Below are 17,192 nucleotides of genomic sequence, written 5' to 3'. Positions count from 1 at the left end.
CAGAGAAGTTACATGCCTTGCCCAGCTTAGTATTACCAGGATACGCTGAGCTGACGTTGAGTCCAGAGTCAGCCTGACCCAGAGGCCAGGCTTCCTGTCTCGCTTACCGTGCCCGCCCTTGCTGTCATTTGCTAGTTGGGTGATGGGACAAATGTTACTTAACCTCTCAGCAACTCAACTTCCTCATCTGTACTATTTCACAGGAGAAGTGGAGATTAAGGAATTTGGTCATCCGCAAGGTACTATGCAATGATAAATTAGTAGTGTTATCACTATGTGGAGAAAGTCCTATTGCTTGGTTCTGCGGAGAGTAAAGCCTGCTTAAAGAGGGTGTCGAGGTAGACTCAGTGTGGTTTCTTCAGTGTTTCAAAAGGAGGACAGACTAACCACATTCCACCGCATTTTACCTTCTATTTTAAGGTTCTAGGGGACATGATTTGACCTGTGGAATGCTGAATCTGTGTTAAAACGTATAATTACTAATATTTGCAACGATGAGTTATAATGGGCTTCTGCTGTTTCCAGCTGTGCAGATAAACGCTGTGCAATGATTCATGACCAGATTACTTTTTCTTGAGAAATGGGTGGAGTCTTTTGGTTTGAATGAGCAAGAGGTAACAGCTGTTTTTTCTTGCCCATTGCTTGGTTACAGCCTCACACACTCCTGTGAGGTCTCCATGTTGGTCTCCAGGCTGGTTGTTATTCCAGAGAGGGGTTTGAATGAAGCAAGCCTAAGTGAGATGTATTTCCTAATTAGGGGGAAAAGGTGGGAAAACACCCACAGTTCCCTTCCTAGCGGAGTTGGAGCAGAGGCTAATTAACCAAGTTGTCGAGAAGCTTGAGAGAGGTTTTTTTTAGAATTCTTCCATGGGCAGTAATAATACTCTCTGTCCCTTTATGCTGCTCCAGCCGTGGGCAGACACCTGGCCGTTCTCCTTCCTAAGGTAGGAACAAGAATAATACAGGAGTATATTTTGTTTGATCGCTACAGACTATGTAGTTGCTTTTAAATGCAGGAAAGAAGATTTTCACTTACTTCTTTAAGATAAATGTGTAAAATGTGTGAATAAATATACTTGGCTGAGAGGAGTGGTTTCTGAAGAGGACGAAGGTAGTTTTAAAGGAGAACTTTATTCTGAATAAAATGCCTTGAGAGACTTTTAATGTGGTTTTGTTTGAAGGCCTATTGAGAATAAGGCAATGATTTTGAGAAACTTTTTGAAAAAAAAATAAATAAAATCCCATCACAATCATATAATTTTCTTGAGAGAAAAAATAACCGGGCAGTTTTTCTAGACCCTTTTTGATGACTTACAGGAGGAGCACCGATCCGGGAATGAGACTTTTTAAAAAGTTCAGCCTTCCCTTTTCCTGTGAATGAAGACTCCCAAAAAGAACAAAATTAATTCCCAATAAGTTATATAGAAGCAACAGAGTGAGGGGAGTTTTATGGACGTGGTGCCTTCACGAAAGGAGAAACATTTACATGTCCTTCAAGATCTTCCCTGTCTTTTTGGCCACTCAGCCTAGACGTATCCATTCATTATACTTTATTGCTTTTAGAATATTCCCTGTGGTTCATAACCCTGATTCATTGCGGCGACACCCCAACCCTGTCCGCAGCGTGCAAAGAAGAAGGGGCTATGGCAAAATGTGTCCTGGCCTAGGGCTTGGGCCAGCTCTGCCACTCGCCCACCTGGTGATCTTGGGCGAGTCCCTACCTTGTAAGATCTCAGTTCCCTGTGCTTGGACATGTGAAGATGACACTGCATGATCTTTTAGGCTCTTCCTGTTCTAAAATGCCATTCATCTGGCACGTGCAGAGTCCTAGACTATGGGAAACAAATGTCAGTCGGACATGCCCACTTCCTGCCACAGAGTACAGCCGCTCTGTTTCTGCATCCTCTTTTCCCACTAGAAAGATCCAGCCTCAGGTCTGCAGTGCACTCTTTTTTGAGTCCTAGTGGCTGTTACAATGTCTAATTAAAAAATAAAAATGAAATCCTAGCTTTATAATTTTTTATTGAATGGAATTTGAAGAATCTTACAATCTGGAGGGAAAATGGACCCATTTCTCCTCAATATGAGGAAAAAACGTACAAGTGGTGTAATTGATGTCCAAAATGAAAAGTGCTATGAGGATACGGGAGCGGTTCTAGCTTCAAGTGCGTAGAACACTAGGAGGAAAGGCTTTTGGGAAGGCAGCCTTTGGCAGGTGAAAATGGAATGAGAATTACAGGCAGAGGGGCCAAGCGGAACACAGGTGCCTAGAACACAAGAACTGTGTTCAGAGAGTAGAAAAGTGGAGTAAATAGGAGACTACAAGTGGTGGCTGCAACAAGGTTATGGAAGGCCAGGCTAAAAAAAACTTGAACTTTGTTTTTTAGACAATGGGGAACTATTGAAAAAAATTTTTGTTTGTTTGTGGTTGGGAAAGAGGGTGAGCTGTTCAGCGCTGTGGTTGAGGATCCCTCGGGTGGCAGCAAACAGCAGGCCAATAGGGTGTTGCAATCCTTGAGAGAGGAAGTGAGAGCCCAAGCTGAGGCTGTGGCAGTGGGAATGGGAAAGAAGGGATAGGTTGGCAGAGGACGTGGGAGTAGCATTGGTAGATCTTGGTAACTCAGAGGATGGGGTTGGGGGATGAGGAAGAGGAAGACGTAAAGAAAACCCTGGTGAGTGCCTGTCAACTGAAATTGGGAGCACAGAAAGAGCAGCGGATTTCAAAGGTACGAGTCTTGTTTTGGACATACTGGGTTTAACATACTGATAGGCTGCTGCTGTCCACAAGCAGTTGGAAAGGCTGATGTCGAGGTCAGCAGGGAAGTTAAGAAAAGCTGCAGGTTTGAGAGTCATATATAGGTTATAGATGAGATCTCCTAGGGAGAATATCGCTGAGAACAAGAGAAAAAAGCTGCCACCAGCCTGCATTGAAGGAGTTGCCAAAGAAGAAATGTCTTTGAAGAGGACTAAGTTGGAAGGAGAACCAGGCTAGTATGAGATCATGGCAATTAAAGGAGGATGTCATTTTGTAAGAAGGAGGGAGTGGTGGCAGCATCATGTGAGTCAGAGGTGTCAGGGGGTTTACGTGTGAGGGGAACCCATTGGATTTAGCCATTAAAAGATCACTAGAGAGCTTTATAAGAGCAAAGAAGGGACAGGATGAGAAAGCAGAGGTCTGGCTGAAGACTGCCCATTCAAGATGCTTTCCAGTGAGTGGAGAAAGAGAGCTGGGATGATGGAAGCGAAATCAGATGGAAGAAAAGATGGGACATCAAAGATAGTTCTAAGCCTGAGATCTTAGAGGCAAAACAATTCTAGTCAACTCAGAGGTGACAAGGCTTCGTGGAATCTGAAGTGGAGGTGCAGGTCCTAGGAACTGGAGAAATGAATGAACTGGGTTGGAAAGAATGAGTTAGGACTAAGGTAGGTGTTTAAGTCATTGAGGAAGACGGAGAAGGGCCTGCCATTGGCAGATGTTGGTGATGAAAATGAGAAGAGGATTGTATGAAAAGTGTAACTCTGTGGGTTTAGTGTTGTTCCTGAGGTACCGTCTGCTTTCAAAAGCATTGAGTTAACAGTTTTTAATGACTTGGTTAAAAAGTTGGCACGAGGGGCTGGCCCCGTGGCTGAGTGGTTAAGTTCACGCACTCTGCTCCAGGCGACCCAGTGTTTCATTGGTTCGAATCCTGGGTGTGGGCATGGCACTGCTCATCAAGCCATGCTGAGGTGGCGTCCCACATGCCACAGCTAGAAGGACCCACAACAAAGAATATACGACTATGTACTGGGGGGCTTTGGGGAGAAAAAGGAAAAAAATAAAGTCTTAAAAAAAAAAATTGGCACAAATCTCCTCTGTGATGATACAAAAGTTTAAATGATATCCGTATTTACTCCATATTTTATCACTTGGTGACTATAAGTAACTCTGGAAAGTTCTCCAGAGTTTATTATATAAGATAATGATAATATACACAGCACATCTTGCCCTAGCGTCTGGCAGCAAATAATAGATGCTCAATAATTTATTAACTTCCTTTTGTCTGTGGTTTCTGGGGCTAAAAAAAAAATACTCTTCTCATGTAGCACAGCTTTGACAGCACCCGGTACAAAGTAAATGCAATGGATCAAGGGCTGGAGAGAAAAAAGAAAATAGCACCTTTGCTCCTTTGGCCTAGCACGTTTTGATCTGTGGGCAACATAACTTCAACCCTGGACACTTGAACGTAATGCTCAGCGTCCTGGCTCCAAGCGCCCTAAGCCTTCAGTGAATTTGAGAGCAGAGACCCACCAGGCAGGGGAAAGCATTTCGCAGGCGAGTCAGCGTCCCCCAGCTATAACCAAGCCGACCAAGGTTTCAGATGGTGCATTTCAAAAGCTTTCCGAGCTATTTCTGTCTAAACAAAGGTTTCTTCAAAGCTCCCAAAGTTAATATTGTCGTCTCCAAAAATGGATAACAATCCCACTTGTCGCCCTGGGAATGAGACTTTTGATGGGAATATGCACTGGTGGAATCCTTCTCTGCAGAGTAATCACTAAAAAGGCAGACTCTACCCCTAGGCGAGCTCTCTCGACCCTGCTCTATCAGCCATCGCTAACCCTTTCATCTCCGCGTCAGGCGGACCGGCTGCTGGGAGAAGGCAGAGGGCCTGAAGTTGCTCTATATTTTCTTTATGGGCCCATGAAACCGTAGAACTATTTCCAGCTTTTTGATTATTATCGCTGAGTTGGGGATGTGTTTGACTTGCAGGCTCTCTGGGTGGTGAGATTGGTTTTTAATCCTTTCGTAGCTATTTAGCCGCGTCTTTTGGTGAAAATCTGTCAGCGGCCTTTTCATGTTGAATTACTCACTGTCATTAACTGCGGCCCAAAGAAACCACAGATGCTGCAGGAGGAAGTACATCCAGACATAAAACTCTCCCAACTGGTTTTTGCCTACAGAGCAAGCCTTGAGGGGGCCACTCCTGAAGGCGTTTCTCATTACCCTGACAGTGGAAAAAATCTCTGAAGGAATCCTGTCTCAGAGTCATAGGACTAGAAAGGGCCTTGGGAAATGACCTGATTCAACCCTGGAGTTTTAGTGAAATAAAGGATTAAATGATGCAGGGCAGAAGCTTATCTGTTCTCTTAAATGACCTCTCATGACAGAAATTCTCCGCCAGCTGACGTTTCCTGAGGGCCTGTTAGATGGCAGGCTAGCTCATATATGTATTATTCTCATCTGATCTTACGACTGTCGACGAAAATAATTCATAACCAATCTATAAACGGAAATTTGGGAGAGTTTATTCTGAGCTGAAATCTGAGGACCATGGCCCGGGGCCTTTCTTCCCGAAGGAAGAAAGGGTACCAGAGAAGTGAGGTATACAGAGTGGTTATATACCCCCTTACATATGATTGAAATGTCCCTCCCACAATAGTCACAAGATTGCCCTGCAGCACAGCACTTGATGGACACAGCAGGTAGTGGGTCTGCTATCTCAGCGGGCGTAGCAGGAGGCAAGTCTATTGTCTGGAGCTGGGTGGTCACAGGTGAGCGCAGCAATCAGTTCCTAGCCTAAGGAAAGATGCTTAATCCTTAAAGAAATGCCAACGTTGGGAGGGGGAGGGAAGTTGCGCCTTTATCTCAAGGCCCTTTGCTCTTGCCATAGGGAATGTCTAAAGCAGATATACAATGCATGCTCAACGGCCTCGGTCAGGCCCTTTTGGAAAGACAAGGTCAGGCCGAATTAGGTTTACATGAAATGGCTTCCTCATATTCTCCAATATATCCTATTACTTGCCATTTTTATTTGTCACGACTATCCTAAGAGGTATGTATTATGCATCACTTCCATTTTAAAGATGAGCAGACTGAACCTTAGAGAGGTTGAGTAATTTATCCTACAGATAAGTGGTAGCAACCACGTCTGGTTGGTCTTCATCTGTCTATCCATACATTCATCAATCAGCAAATATTTACTGATTGCCTACACAGAACTTAATTTTGGGAAAAAGAAGAGAGTTAATAAGCATAAATATGTAATGTTTCAGGTGGTGATAATGACAAAGAAGAAAAATAAAGCAATAATTTTTATAATTTAATTACTTTTCATCTTTATTTTCAACCAGTATCTCTTCTCTTTTGCCTGTTCTGAGACAAACCTGTGCAGACTCAAATAACTGGATAACTTTTTTTTTCTTTTGAGGAAGATTGGCCCTGAGGTAACATCTGCTGCCAATCCTCCTGTTTTTGCTGAGGAAGACTGGCCCTGAGTTGACATCCGTGCCCATCTTCCTCTACTTTACATGTGGGACGCCTACCACAGCATGGCTTGCCAAGTGGTGCCATGTCGGCACCTGGGATCTGAACCGGTGAACCCTGGGCTGCCAAAGTGGAACGTGTGCACTTAACCCCTGTGTCACCAGGCGGCCCCTGTTTTTTGACTCTTTAAACGTCATGTCCCATCACCCTTAAGCACTCCACTATGTATTTCTCCCAAACAAGGTCCAATGTGTGTTTTTTCCATCACCACCAAGCAATTCTCCAATTCTCAGTGGACACCGGCTGTTCTGCAATTTAACTCAATCCTGACACTATCTACCTGGAGATAGCGTCAGATCCCACAGGTTAAGAGCACAGTCCCACACGACTGTCCCCACTTCAGGTGCAAATCACAAGTCCAGCTTGTTACCTGTGCTTCTGACCAACAGGCTGTAAATCGGAAGTTCCCATGACCCCCTCCTCAGGTTCCATTAATTTGCTAGAGCAGCTCACAGAACTCAGGAAACCAGCTTACTCACTGGATTACTGGTTTATTACAAAGGATATAAATGAACAGCCAGATGAAGAGATACATAGGGCAAGGTCCAGAAGGGTCCTGAACACAGGAGCTTCTGCCCTGTGGAGTTTGGGGTGTCCCACCCTCCTGCCACATGCATTGTTCTGGTTCACCAACCTGGAAGCTCTCCAAACCCTGTCCTTTTGGGTTTTTAATGCACGCTTCATGACATAGGCATGATTGATTAAATCATTGGCCATTAGTGATTGAACTCAATCCCCAGCCTCTCACCCCTCCCTGGAAGTCAAGGGTGGGGCTGAAAGTTCCTCTAATCACAGGGTTGGTTCCCCTGGCAACCTGCTCCCATCCTTAGGGGCTTTCTAAAAGTCACCTCATTAACATAACCTCAGACATGGTTGAAAGGGGGTTGTTATGATCACAGGACACCTTTATCACTCTTATCACTTAGGAAATCCCAAGGGTTTTAGGAGCTCTGTGCCAGAAACAGGGATAGAGACCAAATTTATATTTCTGATTATAAATCACAATATCACACAGGAACACTACCCCGCATACCCACTAAATCAAGAAACCAACCTTGGCACATCACTACTGACCAATTGACAGATTCTATTCAAGTCTCACCCACTGTCCCAACAATGTCAGTTTTTCCTTTTTGGTCCAGGATCCTATCCAGGAGTGTTGATCGCCTCTAGTTGTCATGTCTTTTCAGACACTGGAACAGTTTGTCAACCTTCCCCTGTCTTTGATTTCCTTGATGGTTTTGACCATCCAGTCCTTCATCCTGTAGGAGGCCCCTCAACCTGAGTCCATCTGATGTTTGCTCATGACCAGACTCAGGCCATGCATTCTTGATGGGGGCACCTTAGAGATGGCGCTGGGCTCGTCTCAGTGTCTCACACCAGGAGTCGTGACTTGTCCCACCGTTGGCCATGTTTACTGTGGTCACCTGGTTAGGTTGGTGTCTGCCAGGTTGCTCCACCTTCAATTCACCATTTTCCCCTTTGTAATTGATGAGTATTTGGGGGAGGGGGAGGTATTCCGATATTATGCCAATATCCTGTTCTTCATCAATCTTCCACCAACTCGAATTTAGTATTCATTGACAACTCCCATCTGCGTCAGTCACCCCACAGAGGTGGCCAAATGTTGATTCTCTATTTCCGTTAGTCCTTCCGTATTTATTAGTTGGCATTCTCCTATAAGGAAGAGCTTTTCCTACTCGCTCATTAATTTATTAGTTTTTATCACTATGGACTCATTCAGCGAGTTGTAACCTATTAATATTATTATTTATTTTTGTTAAGTAATGTTCCTAATTGTTCAAATTTTTCCTTATTTGAAGGGGGTGGGGAAGTCCCTTTAAGTTGGTTCCTTTTGACATGTCTCCATCATTCATTGAGCATTTCATTATTTTCTGGCAAAAGAAGGTGTTCGAGTCTTTCTCTTTCTCTCTCTGTCTCTCACACACACGGATTTAGCAAGGATGACTTCAGTAAACCCTGTGAATTATAGGCAAACTTGTGTGATGGTACATTTTTCTGGGGAGAGAGTCTAGCCCAGCTTTTATCAGAGTCTCAAAGAAAGTCTCTAACCTCTGACAGTGTAAGGACCACTGCCTAACATCTCCGGGAAAGCCTGGCAATTCTTTCGGATCTGCCATTTTTCCGGTTCCTTCTTATTGGGTAGCTCAGAGGGGCTTAGCTCTCTTGCTGTCTCAGTGACTTCCATTCTAAAACAATCTCTCACTTATAGGAAATGCTCAACACATGTTAGCTCTCAGGATTATTAGGGAGGATTCTTGTGCTCCACGTGAGTTCCCTCAGGGTCTGAATACACTAGTGGAATTTCCAGTTTCCCTGGCTGGAGAACTTAGTAAGATAAAAACAAAGATAAAGGGAAAAAAAGCTGTTGCCTTTTGGACAGGGTGAGGAGGCAGGTGTTAACTTCCTGCAGTGCCCCAGGTGGAGGTCGGTCAAGTCGTCTGAGCTCAGCAGCACTGCACCTGGCAGCCCTGGGAAGGGAGACGTCTGGTGGAATCATCCAGATGGTCCTGGCAGCCACGGACTCTCCTGAGGTTGGTAGTGGTTTGGCTCTTTCAGGAAAGAGGAAAATACACGTGGTTCCAGACCTCTCCCACCTGAGGCCATCTTGCTCTGTCGCTCCTGAAAGGCCAGAGCAAACTCCATGTTCAGTGAGGCGTGAATGCCTCGTGGCCTTCATTTCACTTCACAGACTATTGCTGGAAGCTTTCTGCAGGCAGGACTAGGAGGGTTTTTTGTTAATTGTAAGACAATGTGAGATGTGGGAAAAACTCTCAACCAAAGGTGAGAGCCCTTCCCTCTGGCCCCAGCTCCTCAGCAGCATGCTGTGTGAGGCTGGACAAGTTACTTGAGGTCTCTGGGCCTCGTCTGCTCATCTGTCACAGGCAGCTGGAGTATGGGTGGTCTAGCTTCCTTCAAGCTCCGCATTATGTAACTCTATCTTATTTAGCTCCTGTGGTATTTGAGTTTTCATGTTTGTCCTGTATCCATATGTAAATGAAGAGCACCATTTAAACCTGCTTCCTCTATGAGAAGAGACTTGCTTCCCTTGTTCTCTGCTGGGTCCCCAGGCGCTGGAACAGAACTTACATAGAGCAGACACAGTGACCCAGGCAGGCACGGTTCTGCTCTCATGGTGCTCACATTCTGCTGATGATAAGCGCTGTGTAGAGAATTCAGCTGAGCTGTTGGGTTAGAGTAACCAGGTGGCTGGTCAGGGAATGCTTCTTGTAAGAGGTGAGATTAAATCTGAGATCCAGAGCTCTGTGGATCTTGGCAAAGTGCTCCAGACAGAGGAAATAACACTTGCAAGGGTCTGAGTCCCACATGAGAAGATAGAGAGGACCAGTGTGGTTGCAGTGGAGATGAAGGGGATGAAAGTTTAAGAAATTAGAGTAGGGGGCTGGCCCAGTGGGGCAGTGGTTAAATGTGCATGTTCTGCTTCGGCGGCTGGGGGTTCCCCGATTCAGATCCTGGGTGCAGAAATGGCGCTGCTTGGCAAGCCATGCTGTGGCAGGCATCCCACGTATAAAGCAGAGGAAGATGGGCATGGATGTTAGCTCAGGGACAGTCTTCCTCAGCAAAAAGAGGAGGATTGGCAGCAGTTAGCTCAGGGCTAATCTTCCTCCAAAAAAAAAAAAGGAAATTAGAGTAGATGGTAGTCAGATGATCAGATTATATAGAACTCTAGGAGAAGTAAGTAGTTTGGATTTTTTCTGAGCGCACACACACAGAGGCTGTCGTATGGAGAAGGACAGATGGAGAGCGGGTGGGCAATGAAGGATAAGAGGGGAAACCATTTAAAAAGAGGTAGCAATGAAGATGGAGAGCAGGGAGCAGAGTTGGGACACATTTTGGAGCTGGAGTGAATAGGACTGACTGATGGATTGGATGTGGTGTGAGGAGGAAAGAGAACAACCCAGGCCAGTTCTACCCTGATGGAAAAAGGGTGGGACTGAGACCAGCGGACAGCTAGGTACTTTGCCATAGTTCAGGAGTTGGCGAACTCCGCTCTTGGCCCACTGTGTCTTTTGTAAAGAAAGTTTTGTTGCTCATTCCTTTGCATTTTGTCCACAGCTACTTTTGCACTACAACAGCCTTTCATATCAAGAGACAAGTCTGGAAGATTAGAACTTTTCCAAATAAAATCGTGGTCCTGTAAGTTAAAAAGAGGAGGAGAATGGAAATCAAAAAGGTGAGATAGCCATAGGGCCCCAGCCCTAGAGACTCTGTTCTCACTGGGGTGGGGCCCGGGATTTTTATTTTATTTATTTACCTATTTTAAGGAAGAGTAGCCCTGAGCAAACATCCGTGCCCATCTTCCTCTACTTTCTATGTGGGACCCCTACCACAGCATGGCTTGCCAAGTGGTGCCATGTCTGCACCTGGGATCCGAACTGGCGAACCCCAGGCTGCCAAAGTGGAACATGTGAACCTAACTGCTACGCCACCAGGCCAGCCCCAGGGTTTTTAGTTTTACCAGCTCCCCAGATGATTCCAGTCATCAGCCAGGTTTGGGAACTACTGGCCTAGCAGTGGATGAGTCATGGGTTGTCGAGAGCAGAAGGGGAGACAAGAGTGAGTAAAATGAGGGCAGGAACATGAGGGTCCAACTGCATATGTCTTATCCACAACTCCCGTCAGTTCTGGGATTCCCCCATGTGTGCGAAGGGAAAGGAAGGGCAGGAGAGAAAGAGGAAATGGCAGGCAAATATACTAAGATTCAAATTGAAAGGGAAGTAATCCTGGGGTCCTGGTAATTTATGTGGCATAAATGGTATCCAGCTGGCCCTTAGAGCTGCTGCTTGTCATATGTGTCATTTCCACTCACATTTCATTGTCCCAAGCAATCATACGATCACGCTCGAGTACAACAGGGCTGGGATAGAGTCTCATGTAGGGAGGGGTACTGAATATTTGTGAACAATAATAGAGTCTACCACGTTGGTTGTTTGAATGAAATGATAATCAGTCTCAGATGTGTTTTGGCTTTAAGCTGAGTTATCTGGGTTGTTCTTTTACTCACCCTACATGTTCTGGGTGAGGAAGGGCTCAACTCTGCTCACAGTTTGCAGGGCTGATCTGAGTGCGACTTTGAGATGCTTTCCAGAGGAAAATATTGTTCCTCCCGGGGAGAGCTCAAAAGGGATCCTCATGTGTGGCTGAGGTGAAGGCTTTGAAACAGTTTATAACACATGTTATAAAGGTCCAATTTTCCTTCACTTCTCAAAAACTCTATGACTAGATCCAAATCACTTCAGAAAAATGACTTAATCTTCCTGTTTTCTCGTATGTTTATCTCTTCTCCGATAAGGTGGACTGTACTGTTGGTTAAGTAAACGGGACCAAGCTGAAAGGGAAAAGCCACAGTGAAGGATGTGGAGTGTAGGCATATGGAGGAAGTAGGCTAGTGTAGACAAGAAAGCATGAGTTTTTGAACAGTCTTGGTTCAAATTCCGACTCTGCCTCTTGTGTGATCTTGAGCAAGTTACCTACCCTTTCTGAGTGGCTTCCTCATCTATGGACTAGGCATACTGTCTGCCTCATAGAGTTTCCATGATGGCTTGATGACACAGTGTTTGCGAAGTGCCTGCCCCTTAGTAGATACTCAAGAAATGTTAGGTGTTGTTTTTACTGTTATCTAAAGAAAGTAATGAATTCAGGAAGTGAGGAGTGGCACCAGATGTTTTAAATCTGGCGGCTTCCTGGATTGGTGTTTTGCCTTTGATAAGCCTGTTCACACATCTGTAAGACAGGGAGCCATCAGATGCGTCACTGCCATCACTGTACAAAAGCCCCTTGTGATCCGGTTGCTCGAGGACTGGATTCAGTCCAATAGACAAGTACCAAGACCAGCTTATGATGTATGTACCTAATCGACAGAAGGGTTCACAGTGATCTTCTATGTTACGTGTGGGTCAGGGTCTCTGAGGAGGCCAGGTGATGTGTTTGGATGCAGGAGTGGTCCATCTTACTCAGACTGGCTGAGTTGGACTCCCAAGAGCTACAGGCACAAAGTGGCTGAGAAAGATTCTCTCACAGTGAATAGACTCTTGAGAGGGCTACAGACGCAATGGGAGGTTTCCCTTTTCAACACCGAGGGAACTACCACCAGGTGGGGGAGACTGGCAAACCCAAGGTTATTTCTGGCCTAGTTCAGTTGCTAAATCTGGTAATTTAAGAAATAAAGAAGTACAAATATTCAAAGAACATTTTCAGTTGAACACTTAGCAAGTTGAGCTTCCTGGGGATTTTTCACGGGGTTTGTACTGACACGAAATCTTTAACGGCATAAATCATTTGAGAATCACATGACCACTACTTTGAGGACCTTTTCAACTCATGCTCTTCCAAAAGTTTGGGAGGAGAACATGTACTCTGTTAGGGCAAACAGGTGTAAAAGGAGAATAGTGTGCAAAATGGGAATAACAGCGTCTACTTCATAGAATCGTTCTGAGGATAAAGTGAGCTACTCTATGTAAAAGGCTTAGACCAGTGCCTGGAATATAGTAAATATTCACGATGGTAGCTGTTGTTGTTTTTATTATTAAAATAGCCACTTTCCCTAATATGCTATTGAAACTACATTAGTGATTAGCTGATCACTAAATCCAGCGGCTCTTTCTTAGGTCTCCTTTTTCCTGCAGGATCAAACATGGTTTCTTGAGAAATTTGCCCCCATTGATCAGCCCACACTGTTTTATAATAGTCTATATATCTGTTCCCTCTTGGCCCCACCAAATGGTGAGCCGTGAGGGCAGGGGCCACGTCACTAGCCCCCGGCATTCAGGACAGAGCCTGGCTCATTGTCGTGCTTAGGAAGAAAGAGCCATCGAAGCAAAAATGGTCCTGTTTGCTGTTGTGTCGACCTCGGCTTCTCTTTCTTCTCTCACCCCATAAGCAGAGCTGTAGCCTAAGGTTCATTCTCAGCCTATTTCTCATCTCTAAACTAGTTCTTTTGCAAACCTCATTTTCTCTGAAATCTAACGATTCATTTAGAGTCTCTCTTGTGAATTCCTGTAACGCATCTACAATTGCCACTTAGATGTCCTATAGCACCTGAGATTGAATGTGTTGAACTCAGAGCTCACGGCCTTTTGGAAATCAGTTTTCCTGAGCACATCCCTGTTTCTGAGAGAGGAACCCTCCTTCTTTCACAACCCTGATGCGGGGTCGGTGAGCCGGGGAGTCGAAAGAAAGATTTCTCAGACTCTCAAGATCTGGCAGTAGTGCTCTTTTATTTAGAGAATAGTATAGAATAGCATGGGGACAGGACCCATGGGCAGTCGGAGCTTCTGCTGCCCCAAGTTGAGGGTTAGAGCTAAATTTAAGGCATAGGTATGTGAGTTATCCCTTTACGAGACAAAGAAAAGAAGTTAATATGGTACCAGTGCCAGTAGGGTCCGGCCATTGGGCGGTCCCACAACTTTTAGATAAGAATCAAACCGGATTGAGTAAATGGCAGAAGTCACCGCTCAAATATTATCTTCATCTAAAGACAAAGGAGGATTTTGGGGTGGGGGGTCAGTTACATGAGGTTGCCAGACAGTAAACAACTTAAGTTCTTGCCTTCCCCGTTAAGAGTTTCCAGAGATAAGGCCATCCTCTCTTCCTCCTGGCGCAGAGAGGGAGGCATGGAGATTTCCTTCACAAATGCAACTGTCTCTGATCAAAGGGCAAGCAAATTCCACTCCTCCTCGGAGCCTGGTTCTCATCTGCAGTTTTAAAATTAAGCAGCCTAAAAATCCTCATCATAAACCGTTTTAAAATTAATCAGCCTAAAAATCCTCATCAACCCTAGGTGCAAAATTCTGGATTCTGGGGTGGAGGGCAAAAGGGGTGATTAGGCTCACATGTGAGGGGATGGACTATAATTAGTTTTTGGGTGGTGAACATGATGTAATGTACACAGAATTCGAAATATATTATGATGTACATCCGAAAGCTATATAATGTTATAATCCAATGCTACTGCAATTAAAAAAAAAAATAAAATTAAATTTGAAAAAAAGAAAAAAAAATTGTGGATTTACTGTTGACTCCTCTCTTTCTGGACTTCCGTCATCTTATCACTGTACCAGCCAGGAATCTTGGTTGCAAGAAAAATCAGCTCAAACTGACTTAAGCATAATTTTTTTTCCTCTCGCGTAACTGGGATGTCCAAGGGTATCCTGCTTTTAGGCGCAGATGATTTGAACAGAGGAGTTCAAATCTTATGTTACAGGAGCTCCTGCTTTTTCTACTCCTCAGCTCTGCCTTCCTTCACGGGGGCTTCATTCTCAGGCTAGTTTGCTCATGTGGCGAGATGGCTGTCAACAGGCCCAGGCCTACATCATAGCCTTGTAGCAACACCAGGGGAAAGAGAGCACCTTGCTCCTGGGTGAAATAGAATAAGTCCTAGGATTAGCTTTTGTGGGGGCCTGGAATTGGCCACCCCAAGATATGTCTCTTTGGCATGATGATTATTTGGGGCTGGTTACTTTGCAGACAGGAAAGCAACTGAAAAGCAGAATTTACTTACCCTTTTGTTAAGAGACATTTACATTTTTAAGGGAAATCTCCATCTGTAAAAGTGCCTCCTTCTCTGTACCAGGAAGAAGAAAGGGGATGACCTTATCTCTAGAAACTCTTAATCAATACCAAAGGCAAGGACTTAAATCTGCATAATAATCTTATTCCTGTTTCTGGTAACCTCCTGTAACTGACTCCCCCCACCCCCAACATCCTCCTTTGTCTTTAGCTGGATATGATATTTAAGATGGGGGCTTCAGCCATTTTGGCGAGTTGCTCAGCTTGCCTGAGCCTCTCCCATGTATACGTGTTATAAAGCTTTGTTTAATTTTCTCCTGTTACTCCGTCTCATGTGAATTTAATTCATTCTCCGGCCAGACGAACCCAGAGAGGGTAGAGGACATGTCTTCCTCCTTGACACTTTTATTCTAACTGGATGGTGTACCAATTCCTCAAGCAGTTCCTGGGGCTGAGGGCTAGGGGTGGAGGAAGTGATGCTGAGCATCCAGGTTTTGAGTCCAGGGGTGGAGTTAGCCCTCCCAAACCACATGAACAGAGATTGCGGCTGGGATGGTTCTTTAAGAAACATGTGGGTTCTATCACTAGAAGAAAAGAGGATTTATGTGTGGGAGGTTACCAGCTAAAGAGATGCCTGCCATAGTGTGAGAGATGGCAGGTAAGGATGTGAACGGGTAAGAGAGGAAGGATTTTAGAGCTATCCAGGAGTTAGAATTGTCAAGATTAGATGAGGGTAAGAGAGAGGCAGGAGTCAGAGATGACATAATTTCTGGCTTAGGGGATGGTGGGCGGTAGGGTCTTCCCTGAGACTGGGAACAGATTTTAAAGAGGGAAGGATGATGAGCTGAGTTTACATGTCGATCTTGAGATGCTTGTGGGACCTCTAGGTGGAGATGTCTAGCAGATGTGGGTGGGAGGGATGCATGTGGGGTCGCCAGCCATAGGTGATGGTTGAAATCATGGGAGTGGGTGAAAATGAGCCATGAAGGAAGCGCATAGTGAGAAGAAGACCAGGACCTAGCCCAGAGAAAACGTTTTAAGGGAGTGTTCCAAGAGTGATTAATAGTATCAAATACTGCAGAAGGCAAATAAAAATTGGTCCATCTAATTAGCAACTACAAGTTAACTGATGACTTTGGCAAGTAGTTTCATCGGAGTGGTAAGGGCGTAAGCCAGGATTATGGAGAATCAAGGACGGGATGAGAGATGAGGAAGTAGAGGATTAGAGCAAAGACATCCCTCTGAAGTAGTTGGCTGTGTAAAAGATGGACCGTAATTGTCTTTTCCCCAAGCATGTATTCTTGTGCTTATCAACACGTAAATTGCTGAGCTGCTTTTTGCTTACAAGTATGCACATCTGGTCCACACTCTAGACTAGACTGTGAGTTCTTGAAGGTAGAGTATGACTTATCTTTGTGAACTTCATTCGGACCTAGCACAGTGTTCTGTCCGCGGGAAGAATACAGTTCTTGTTAACTGATAAAACACGATCTGGAGTCCAGAGCAAAAGGGTCTCCTGGCATCTGACTATCCAGTTTGTCTCCCATTCTGGGAAAGAAACATGTAGCAACGGAGGTGAGGCAAACTCCAGAAGACCTTCTTAAGCTAACACTCTAAAAGTGGGCAAATGTGACAGGGTCCTGGAGTCCCGGGAGGCACTCAGTGTTTTGAGGGCTACCTGGCATTTATTTACTGATTTGTCAACTAGAAAACAAGGCCAGAGGGAGGCCTGTTTTATATACTTTCATTAAGCAGAATAAAAACTTTACAGTTCATCACAGAACCCTTTGTGGTGGTCAGGATCCCTGACCCGCCTCAACAGGCCAGCCAAGAGGGCTAATTCCATTTAAAAGAAATTTTTGTGAGTGCTCCATGTTAGAAGTCCCAGACTGGACTTGGCCAGTTCTTGTACTGCATAGGAGAAGCAGCATGAGATGGTTAAATGAGGCCATGTGACATCAGGAAAATGGCATTAAACCTGGGAGTCGAAAGACCTGGCTCTCTACACCTGGCTTTGTCATTAGTCGGGTGCCCCTTGGGCAAGCTGCTAGACCTTTCTGAGGCTGTATTCTAATTGGTCATGAGGGGATGATACCTACCTTGCCAACCTCATTAAATCCCAGTGAATGGCTCACATAATCCTCCCTCCCTACCTCATTCATTTAGGACTAAAACTGTATGTAAAAATGTTGGGTGAACTGCAAAGCAGGATGTGTGAAGCACCTAACTATATGCTTGGCATTATTTACTACATATCTGCAAGGCACAACTTCAATCACCACTCACTGCTCTGGAACACGTCCCCCTTGCAATATTACCCTCCTCTTGGATCACTGATGTT

The 17,192-nt window shown here is 44.9% G+C and overlaps 1 long non-coding RNA gene across 3 annotated transcripts in view; it reads left to right on the top strand.

Moving 5' to 3' along the window:
* Nucleotides 1-2,536: 2,536 nt before the first annotated feature.
* The window catches only part of LOC123290290 (uncharacterized), a 62,507-nt gene continuing 47,851 nt past the window's right edge, over nucleotides 2,537-17,192 (top strand). The window contains exon 1 of one of the 3 annotated variants that reach the window (XR_011502628.1): nucleotides 2,537-2,726. This is a non-coding gene — a long non-coding RNA (uncharacterized lncRNA). The remainder of the gene's footprint in view (nucleotides 2,727-17,192) is intronic. The other 2 variants (XR_011502627.1, XR_011502629.1) reach the window with 2 other exon arrangements.

The sequence above is a fragment of the Equus asinus genome, chromosome 4 (genome assembly GCF_041296235.1).
Source record: "Equus asinus isolate D_3611 breed Donkey chromosome 4, EquAss-T2T_v2, whole genome shotgun sequence".
Classification (NCBI taxonomy): Eukaryota; Metazoa; Chordata; class Mammalia; order Perissodactyla; family Equidae; genus Equus; species Equus asinus.
Note: the sequence above shows the minus strand (reverse complement) of the source record. Positions and strands in the feature narration are given on the sequence as shown.